The sequence below is a fragment of the Panicum virgatum genome, chromosome 6K (assembly GCF_016808335.1).
Source record: "Panicum virgatum strain AP13 chromosome 6K, P.virgatum_v5, whole genome shotgun sequence".
Lineage (NCBI taxonomy): Eukaryota > Viridiplantae > Streptophyta > Magnoliopsida > Poales > Poaceae > Panicum > Panicum virgatum.
In genome coordinates, this window is record NC_053141.1 from 5,384,410 (window position 1) to 5,396,521 (window position 12,112).

Sequence of the window (12,112 nt, forward strand, 5' to 3'; positions counted from 1 at the left end):
CAATGAAATAATGCAAGAGCCCGAGTTTAATATATTGTTTGATGCCTTTGATGATGCTGGCTATGAGGATGAAGGTGTTGGTGGTGGTCATTTTGATGGTGTCGACGGGAGTCAATAGATCTTGGCAGTGATAATGATAGCGATGAACTTGATGATGGTGATTTTCTGAGTCAGTTGTTGCGTCACACTAAAGCGGAGCTGTTGGTTGGTAGTGCTAAGGGGTTAGAAAACTTCGAAACGGTGAAAAAATCAGCAGAGGAAAATATATATGAGCGGTCTAAAGGATGTCCGAAACACTGGACCATTATTCGTTTTGAACTTGAGCTGTTGACCCTAAAGGCTAAGCACAGCTGGTCAGATAGTAGTTTCAATGATCTCCTGGGTTTGTTGGCCTGGTTGCTTCCGAAGCCAAATAAAGTGCCTGCGAACACATATCGAGCAAAGAAGTTTGTCATCTCATTCACAATGGGTGTGGAAAGAATTCATGCATGCCCGAATCATTATATTTTGTATCGTGGGGATGCTTTCAAAGACTTGGACAAATGCCCTGTATGTTCTGCAAATAGGTACAAAAACAATGCTGGTTGTTGTGGCGGCGATAATCAAGGTCCAGGAGACAAGAACAAAAGGAAGAGGAAGGGTGCAGCGAATAGTGTTGCAGAGGCACCAGATAGTACTTTAGGCATCTCTGAGAAGCAGAGGCGAATTCCGGCGATGGTTATGTGGTACCTCCCGGTTGCCAACCGCCTAAGACGTTTTTTCTCCAACCCAAAGGATTCTGAGCTGATGCGCTGGTGGGATTCAGATAAGCGCAAGAAGGGCGATGGAAAGCTTCGACATCCAGTTGATGCTCGGCAGTGGAAGAAATTCGATGAGCAGTATTATCTGGAATTTGGAAAGGACCCAAGGAACGTTAGGTTTGCGTTGAGTACGGACGGCATGAATCCGTTTGGTGACAGGACTAGCACTCACAGCACTTGGCCGGTGATCTTGGCGATGTACAACCTGCCTACATGGTTGTGCTAGAAGAGAAAATATCTTCTATTGTCCATCCTTATACAAGGACCCAAGATCCTGACATCGATATTGATGTTTTCCTTGAGCCTCTGATGCAAGAGATGGAAACTCTTTGGAAGGAGGGTATCGAAATGTTTGACGGCTTCACACGACAGACCTTTAATCTAAGAGCTATTATCTTCACCACCATCCAAGATTACCAGGCTCTATTTGTTCTTTCGGGACAGGTCAAAGGTAGGACGGGATGCACGGTCTGCGTGGATGAGACCGTATCATCTTTCCTAAAAGGTTCTAGAAAGTTAGTTTACCTTGGCCACAGACGCTTCTTGGTGGAAGGACATCGATACTGAAGCAAGAAGTTCTACACATTTTTTGATGGCAAGGCTGAATTATATTCTGCTCCAGTAAAAAGAGACGGGCACTATATTTTCAGAATGGTGAGGACCATCCAGGTTAGCTATGGGAAGGTGACAAAAGATGGAAAGAAGAAAAATAGAGATAAGGCACCAATCGAAGGCGTACCATTCAAGAAACATTCCATCTTCTACAAGTACTTGCCGTATTGGGGTGATCTTGAAGTCCGCCATGCAATCTATGGTATGCACCTGAAGAAGAATGTATTTGGTAACACAATTGGGCTCCTTCTGGAGACATCAGCAAAGACAAAGGATACCTTAAAGTCACGCCAAGACCTAGTAGCCATGAAGATAAGGGAGGATCTTCACCCTATAGATAAAGAAAATGGAAGACACGAACTTCCCCCAGCTTCCTACAACTTGACACATGATGAGAAGAAGGCAATGTGCGAGAGCTTATAGGGGGTCAGAGTCCCAAGTCGTTTTTCATCCAACATAAAGAAACTAGTCTCCATGAAAGATCTATCGCTATGCGGCTATAACTGTCACGATTGTCATGTTTTGCTGACGGCGTTCCTCCCTATTGCAATAAGAGCGATCAAGCCAGTATTCATGAAGATGGTAATCACTCGGATGTGTTATTTCTTCAACAAAATTTCTCAAAAGGTGATCAACGAAGATGAATTGAATGATCTCCAAGAATTTATTGGGGAGACTATGGCACAACTCGAGATGTGTTTCCCTCCCGGTTTTTTTGATATAACGGAGCACTTAATGATTCACATGGTCGACCAGATACGTGCACTTGGCCCACTTTACCTTCATGAAATGTGGACGTACAAGCGTTTCATATCCATTCTAAACCGATACGTACTAAATCGTGCTTACCCTGAGGGTTTCATGATCGAGGGATACAGTACCGAGGAAGTAATCGAGTGTTGCCTTGGTTACCTAAATGATAAAATATCCATTGGTTTGCCCGTTCCACGCTTTTTTTGGGAGGTTGGAAGGGGTAGGGACAGTTGGGAGGAAAACATTTATTGAGAAGGATTTTAAAGGAGTGCAACAAGCACATTATAGCATCTTGTAGCATCTCGCGATAATGACATATTTACTCAATGAACACTTGAGCATAATTCGTGCCGAATCTAATGGCCACTCGGATGATTGGATCATGAGAGAGCACAAGCGTCGATTGACTGCATGGTTGAAGGACCTGGATCTACTAGATGGGGAGACTGTGGAAGAACAAATGATTAAAAGATTAGCAGCAGGCCCATCAAGCCAGGTCACATCGTGGCAAGGGTACGATATTCATGGATATTTATTTTATACTACCGCAAAGGACAAGAAGACTGTATCCCAGAACAGTGGTGTCTGCATTGAAGCCTTGGACGAGAGAACAGACTAAAGTATAACTTACTATGGAGTCATAGATTATATATGGGAAGTGCACTATGGTTTCAACATATAAATTCCGGTTTTTCGGTGTCGTTGGGTCAAAGACCCTAGAGGTGTTGAGGTGGATGGCTATGGACTCACGATTGTTGACCTCAATAATGTTGGTTACAAAGATGACCCATGGGTACTTGCTTCACAGGTCGCACAGGTTCTATATGTAGCTGACCCCGCAAAGAAAGGAAAGCATGTTGTTGTCCCAGGAAAACAAGATATCATAGGGGTTGATGGTATCAATGATGTGGAAGATTATAATCACCAAAATGAAATGAACATCTTCACAGACCTACCCCAAAAGATGAAGATTATAGAAGCAAGTTTAAGAAAAGATGACAAGCCATGGGCACGCAAGGATGGTGAATCGAGAATTGTAACCGGTTAAATAAGTAGTTATTTCAAATCGGATTGCATGTAATCGTATTTTTCTCTTGTATTCTGAATACCAGACCTGTTAATGAACTATTTATTGATGTATTTTTCTCTCTGATTTTTGAAAGAGTTTCATTATTTTTTTCAAATTTAATACAACCTAGAATAAGGAAAATATCAATTTGTAAACTTAAGTTCACAGCCCACACGTGCAATATATAGTACAATCTCAGAAAGTCACACATAGAGATAGTATACTTAACAAATTCATAGCCTACATTACATCATCTAAGGAATATTATTCTGAAGCAATAGGTGCTGAACATAGTTGACATCACGAATCTTGTACCCCAGGGCATCGTCACTGAAAATCAATGCACGGATAAGACAACTGTCCTTTGCTACGCTTCTAGGAGGAAGTGCTTTGCCGTAGATGGTGAACATTGGTTCCGCGAGAGGATCTGGCATAGTTTGAAATTTATAAGAACTCTGGTAGAGACCTTCTCTTGTATATACTAGTTCGTACTCAGTCGAATAATAACCTAACTGCTCTACAGCTTGACATAAAATTTCTTCTAAGTTCATTGCCGTAAAGGTGTTATCAAATATATCCTACAATGGAGATGGAATGCAAATATCATTAACTACTTTGCACAATCAAAGAAACTATCATAATTCTTGAAACTAAAAAAATTCACTTACTATGTCATATAGATTTTCTCGTGAAAGAGTCTCGCAGAGAGTAACAATATCTTGTTGATTCTGTTGAAGTGCTTTGATTTTGAACCATGACAAATCTGCAATCAGATAACCATAATTCTGAAGTTCCAAAAGGCAGGCTTCTATGGCTCTTCTTTCATAAGTCATCTGAACTGGCGATTCTTTCCCACTGGCCACTATATGAATCATGGTACCTACATCTTGTCTTGATGGTATCTCAAAAGAGATTGTCATTTTCTTGAATTGTTGGCGTTCTGTGGTTACCACCTGAAGAGGTGAACCACCTATGTATTGTAGAACCTCAGTAAGCCATTTAAACAAATCGATACACTGCATTAGAGGCAATGTAAATCAACATTAATAATTATTTTTATTACTGAGATCAAATATATATTGTGGATTATAGACAAAGAAATGATTCTTACTATGCCTGGAGCTGGATTGTTCTGTTGAGAACATCGCCTTGGTCTAGTCCTGTTGACTCTACTGAAAGTGATGCCAGGATTATGAGCCTGGGGCGGGTCGTAATCCTGATGCGGCATACCATGACCAAAGCCACCACTTGCCATATTGATACGCTGCTCAGACATGTGTATTTATTTAAAATGCACCAATATGAAAGACAAGAATATATATATATAATACAACAATATATACATGAGTTTATTTACTAAATCACTCACTAAATTATATGTGCATCAATATATTTACATCAAAATATAAATCACTAACTAAATTATATGCATCAATATAACACGTAGCTGCATCAATATATATGCATCAATATATACATATCAATATATAAATTACTAACTAAATTAATAAATCGCTAACTAAGTATACTATCCATTTATAAATGGAAAGAATGAAAAAAACAAAATATAACACATACCTAGAAGATGGCGGCTAGGAGCGCGCGCGGGGGGAGGTGGTGGCGCGGTACGCATGGGGGGGTAGGGGGAGGTGGTGGCGATGGTGCACGGGGTGGCGGCGGCATCGAGATCTATTCTAGATGTGGTTAAGTGCGGCATTTTCGTGTATATATAGGCTGACCATTTTTAGGGGCGGGTGGTGGAGTCACCCGCACCTAGAAATTATTTGTAGGGGCGGGTGACTCCACTACCCGCCCTTGCTAATGGGTTTCTAGGGGAGGGTGACACCACCACCCGCCCCTACTAATAATTTTCAATTTTCTTCAAAAAATACAATTAGTTCCTTAAAAATAGCAAAACAGATCAAAAAAACTTGAAAATTTAACCCTATCATTTTTATGACCAGTAGAACACGAAAAAAATATGAAAGTTTTATTCCAGTATATATTTTCCATGAGGATGTGAAAATCTCAAAGATTGACTTGATGTTATAGTAGTGAGAGGGCTGCAATGTGATTTATACACTATAAACTATAATATATTGTCAAAATACTGTTCACATATTTTTATTTTGTTTTATTTGTGTCAATAATGCTAGGGTTAAACTTTTCATATTTTTGGATGAGATTTTCTACTCGTTTGGACATAAAACTATTTTCAGAATAAATTGAAAAAGATTTCCAGGGGCGGGTTATTATGAAACCCGCCCCTTGAAATATATTACTAGGGGAGGGTGACTCCACTACCCGCCCTTGATATTGGGTTTGTAGGGGCGGGTGACACCACCACCCGCCCCTACTAATAATTTTCAATTTTCTTCAAAAAATACAATTAGTTCCTTAAAAATAGCAAAACAGATAAAAAACCTGAAAATTTAACCCTATCATTGTTATGACTAGTAGAACACGAAAAAATATGAAAGTTTTATTCCAGTGTATATTTTCCATGAGGATGTGAAAATCTCAAAGATTGGCTTGATGTTATAGTAGTGAGAGGCCTACAATGTGATTTATACACTATAAACTATAATATATTATCAAAATACTGTTCACATATTTTTCTTTTGTTTTATTTGTGTCAATAATGCTAGGGTTAAATTTTCATATTTTTTGGATAAGATTTGCTACTCATTTGGACATAAAAGAATTTTCAGAATAAATTGAAAAAGATTTCCAGGGCGGGTGACCCCACCACCCACCCCTGGAAACGATCTGTAGGAGCTGGTGACGCCACCACCCGCCCCTGTAAAGCCATTTCCACGGGTGAAGGGTGGCGTCACCCGTCCCTACAGATCGTTTCCAGGGGCGGGTGGTGGCGTCACCCGCCCCTGGAAATCGATACCCTATATAATACAGTGGCCGCCCCAGGACTTAGCCACTTTTGCGGACTGAGCAAGGGGACGCCGCCAGGCTGCCAAAATTTGGACCCGAGCCCGCGCCGCCGCCCGTTCTCCACGCCGCCACCGCCGACCCGCACCAGCGCCGCCCCGGATCCGGTCGTCCGCGCCGCCTCCTCCTCGAGCCGCGCCGTCGAGCCCCACCGCCTCCTCCTCGACCCGCGTCGTCGAGCCCCGCCGCTTCCTCCTCGACCCGCGCCGTCGAGCCCCACCGCCTCCTTCTCGACCCGCGCTGTCGAGCCCCGCCGTCTCCTCCTCGACCCGCGCCGCCTCCTCCTCCCGCCTCGCTGTTGAGACCGCGGCCCGTCCTCAAGCCCGCACCGTCGAGCCCCGCCACTCCCCGCGACAGTTTAAGTTTTTTTATTTTTTTTCAATTTTTTATTTTTATTTCTATATATGTTGATATATATCACTTAGAATTTCTATAAATAAGTCCTATATTTATTCATTAGTCTTAGAAATAATTTCTATATATGTTGATCCTAGAATTTCTATAAATAATTCTTATAGTTATTTATTTGTGTAATAAATAATTTCTATATATGTTGATCCTAGAATTTCTAGAAATAATTCTTATAGTTATTTATTTGTCTTAGAAATAATTTATGTATATGTTGATATATATCTCTTAGAATTTCTATAAATAATTCCTATAATTATTTATTAGTTTAAGAAATAATTTCTTTATATGTTGATCCTAGAATTTTTAGAAACAATTCTTATAGTTATTTATTTGTCTTAGAAATAATTTCTGTATATGTTTCTATATATCTCTTAGAATTTCTGTAAATTATTCCTATAGTTATTTATTAGTCTATGAAATAATTTCTATATATGTTGATCCTAGAATTTCTATAAATAATTCTTATAGTCATTTATTAGTTTAAGAAATAATTTCTATATATGTTGACCCTAGAATTTCTAGAAATAATTCTTATAGTTATTTATTTATCTTAGAAATAATTTCTGTATATGTGGATATATATCTCTTAGATTTTCTATAAATAATTCCTATAGCTATTTCTTAGTCTAAGAAATAATTTCTAATAATTTCTGTATATATTGATATATATCTCTTAGAATTTCTGTATATATAAATCCTCGCATGACACAACTCGTTTAATGTCGCATTCCATTCACGTCTCCATCGTATAATACGACTAAACTCGTTTGGCCATCCTCGTTTATTGTAGAAGTTGTAAATGTCTGATCCGTCGCCATCTTCCCCGCCAAGGGAGACGCCAATGACATAAGAGGAGGAAATTGAACAACTCGCCTCTAAGATGGACTGGGCGACGACGCCAGAGTTCAAAGTGGGGATGACAAAGTTGACCGGGATGGACAAGGGGCGTTCGTAGCAGGACAGTGGTTGGATCCCATAGATCCACATCCGATCCCTCCAAGAGAGAGGTTTTCGTTGTCGGATTTTGATCCAGATTATGTTCCGAGTCCAGCGTGGGTAAGGACTTACAATCAAGCATTTATTGTACACTTTTAAGAAAGACGCGTAATAAGTTGATGAATTCGGGTACGTTCCATGTAGGATGCTGCGATAGGAAGAAGTAGACGTCGAGGCCAACGTGCAAACGCAACAGAGGAAGAACTTCAAGGCAATGAAAGCTCTGGTCCGGAACCTCAAACAACTTCCTCTGGCAGCCACAATAAAGGAAACGGGGTCAGCATTGAAGAAACAAATACCCCGAAGGCCAATGGGTGGTCAATGTAATTAGTGCTGTAGGCGAGCCCATAGAGCCTCTAGAGGTCTGCGCAAAGTTTAGGAACGCAATCGGTTCAATAATAAGGACAAAGATGGTTTTGGATCCAACGATCCCCGATTGGCCAACAGGTCCTGAGAGAAGGAAGGAGGCGATGTGGCAGATGTTGAGGTAAACATTTATTTTGCCAAGAGGAACTCAAGATAGGGTGAGGCATTATGCTAGGAAGATGCTGGGTGAGAGTTTCTGCCGGTGGAAGAGCGAACTCAACACTAAGTATGTCAAAACTGGCCGAACACCATTTGCGGATTACGGGGAAATCACTCAAGCACAATGGGAAGAATTTGTTTGGCAAAAGAGCACCGAACAATCTCTAGCGCTAAGCAAGGAAAATACTGAGCAGGCAACGAGCAATGTACATAAAGTCCGTCTTGGCCCGGGTGGATACCAAAGGAAGGCCGATCAATGGCGCTGTGAAAGAGAGGCTGCAATAGCTGCAGGGTAACCAGACCCTTTTGAAGGCCTTATTGAGCATGCCATGTTCTGGCTTCAAGCCAGGAAGTCTAAGATTGTGGAAGGCAAGCCACATTTTGACAAACCCGGGACTGAAGCCGTCGTACAAAAAATGTACGAACTTACCGAGCTTCAGAAACAAGGAAAGTTCAGCATCAAGAGAGACAAGGACGTGCTTAATACACCCATTAGGACCAAAGAGCAAGGAGGCCGCATCAGTGGCGTGTCCTCAAAGTTGACCTTTAGGGATGGATTCGAGGAGGACCGCTCTACCTACAAGAGGCATGACCGCTACAGGGAAGAGATGATACAAGCGGCAGAAAAAGCAGCGGAATCAAAGTTTAAGGAAATGTTTGCACAATTAGCAGAGCAGCAATCAGGGCAAATATGGATGAATCTGTTGCAATTGGGGCAGCAGCAATCCGGCCAGATGGTGACGATGCCCCCTCCGGTATTGGCCCCAGCGAATACGGCCTGTGCTCAGAGCAGTGTTGCCTCAACCATAGCACAACCATATCTGGTTGATTGCATCACAAATACTACTCCATGAATGCTGCTCTATCCAATAGGTAGAGCTGGAAAGACGAGGGAAGTTGCCAAGGCGCACGTGGATCATGTGGCGGGTTTATTTGATGGAAAACCAATCCCGCGCCCTATATGCCTGCGTGCGAGTGCAGGAGCTACTGAAAACAAGCTACGAGGACAACGAGATAGACATCCCTACTTCGGATGGGAGGACCACGCTTGGAGAGTGCATTGGCATCACCATTCTATGGCACAAACATGATATCGTACTGCTTGTTTCACTAGAAGGGCCGGTACATCAGACTCGACCGGCTCTAGATTATGTACCAGCGGCCCCGCCGCCACCGGCTCCAGCATCGCCACCACCGGCTCCAGCCTCACCGCCACTGGCTCCAGCTTCACCGCCCCCAGCAGCTCAAGCTTCACCGCCACCAGCAGCTCCACCTTCACCAGCCCCAGCAGCTCAAGCATCACCACCACAAGCGCACACGACACCGGCTCACCAACCACAACAACAACAAATATACTTGGGTTCCCTGTCCATCGAGTTATACGGTCATACCAAAAGGAGGACTCAGATATTGTAAATAAATGGCATGCCGCAAACACTAAGCAGAGGTTAAAGGAAAAGTCATCTGATAAGGCACGGGAAAAGTCAAAAAATGCTTCAGATTCTAGTGCCACCAGACGACCGGGCGTTTCCGAGCCCCGCACTGACCACGACTTCATTAGGAAAATTGGGGTCGATGACATAGCAGATTTACCAGATTGGCCGAAAAAATTCGAGTATGGTAAAGATTTTCTACCCCACTCTTTGTTGAAAGACTGTCCAGGTTTTATGAAAAGGATGCACACTTGGTACAGAAGGCATGTAAACTTCACCTCACAAGCATTTGGGCTAGGTACCCTCCGGAAATTTTTGGATTACGAACTGTGGTTATCACTGATATCATGTTCGATTTTCAAGACATCCAAGAAATATTCCGCCTCAAAGAAATTAACGTAGAAATGATCAGACTCTGGTGCATGTAAGTGTCGCATCCAAATTCATATCTTATATGCAATGGTCTATACTTATATATGCATACATATCTAATTAGTTGTGATATTTTGTTTTACAGGATGATGCAACGACAAGCGGATAAGGTAGGTACAAAGGTCGCGTTCCTTGACCCGTTAGCTATTGCTGAGAAGTGTCATAAAGGGCCAATGTTTTGAGACGACGACCACCACGATGAATTCAAAAACTATAAATCGCGCAAGGAAATTAATGAAGTGCGGAAGGAGGAACATAGAAAAATCATTACGATAGTTGCTACGTACATATCGCATCAGTTTCAAGAGTGGCTAGACAGGGATGTCATATGGGCACCATATAACTTTCGGTAAGTGTAGTCTCAATGATTTGTTATAACATGCACTTCCTTCGAATATCTGAATAAGAAATCATATATGATATTTTTGCAGAAATCATTGGATTGTATTTATGATCAAGCCAAAGTATGGACGTATGCTAGTATTTGACTCCGCTGATTTCGATCCGAAGACTTATAAGGAATTCGAGGGCATCCTCAACATGTTAGCAAAATCGTTAGCCTATACTTCGACTTCATGCTGAATCTTGCATACATAAATAACTACTTATTTCTTTTCTTTTTCTTAAAAACCAGGTCTTACAGGCACTACGTGTTTAAAGGAGGAGAACACCCCCCAACCCCCCCCCTCCCCATAGGGAAAAAATATAGTGATGTGCACACACTATCCATGCCACAAGCAACCTGCAGGTTCTGTGTACTATGCATACTACGTGTACGAGCACGTGAGGGAGTTCAGTAGGTACACAAAAGATCCCGAACTGGTAAACATCTACTCTTTGCTAGGATAGATGCATAACTGCATATTGTAAGTGTTTGCATAATGTAATTTTGGAATGGATTTCTTATTTTCAGGATCAGCGGCCACTGCACAATGGTCCACTCCATGAGCAACAACTTCTTTTTATAGTCGACAATTTATGTCGCTTTATTTTGCATGAAGTGGTCCATATAGGTGGAGAATTTGTTCACCCTGAACATGAATTATCACTCGACCCAAAACATGCAAGTCTCCGTCAGTGGGAAAATCAAGAACGTCAGTGGGAAAATCAAGAACTTCGGGCTGGCTCTACTAGCATTTCTCAATGTAAATGATGTATGTACTCTACACACTTTTATGATGGATGTAATCTAATGATGCATGTAATGGTACTTTTATATGATTTTATGTTGAATTTGTAATTAGTAATGTTTATGAAATATATTCATAATCGATCAAAAAAATCCGGAATCAAAATAAAATTGGCGGGAAACACAAATTTAAATAAAACAGAAATAGAATTTTGAAAACCTGAATCGAATGGTGCAATTGCTTTACAGGTGAAAATGGGCGGGAAATAAAAAATAGAATAATTAAATATAGAGGGAAATGTATTACAATAAATTGGCGGGAAACAAAAATTTGAATGAAATTCCAAATTTTAGCTTGGCGGGAATTGAATTTCATGGGAGGTTTTCTAGGGGCGGGTGATGGCGTCAGCCGCCCCTGGAAAAATCATTTTCAGGGGCGGCTCACGGGGTGGGCCGCCCCTGAAAAAGGCTTTCCAGGGGAGGTTGGTGCCATGGCCCGCCCCTGGAAATTGATTTTCAGGGGCGGGCCCTCTACCCGCCCCTGTAAAACTCGATTTCTAGCTGCGGGAGACAGAATCGGGTCGCTCGCCCGCCCCTAAAGATGCCATTTTACCCGCCCCTATAAACGTTTTCTGCAGTAGTAGAATGCGCCAAGCAAGAAGACAGTAGCCCAAAGCATGGCCAGAGTGCCAATAGCGTTGCCCGCCCACTCCGACAAGGCAACGCAAAACACGATCTGGTTCAGCGATTTCAGCTTCCTCTCCCTCCGCCGCATCTCGAAACGGGCATGCGCAGTGGGCTCAACGACCGGGATGGAACACTCCCCGCCACTGGCAGTGGCAGGGGTCGTCGCCGCCATTGTTCGTCTTCCCGGCATGGGTGCCTGACATGTGTATTTATCAGCTACACCGTCTGGTTACATTAATTATTAGCATCCCCTGGGCTAGTAAAGACTGGGGCAGGCGCTTAACGGTTCAAAGTGCCGAGAAATTACGCGGAAAGAATG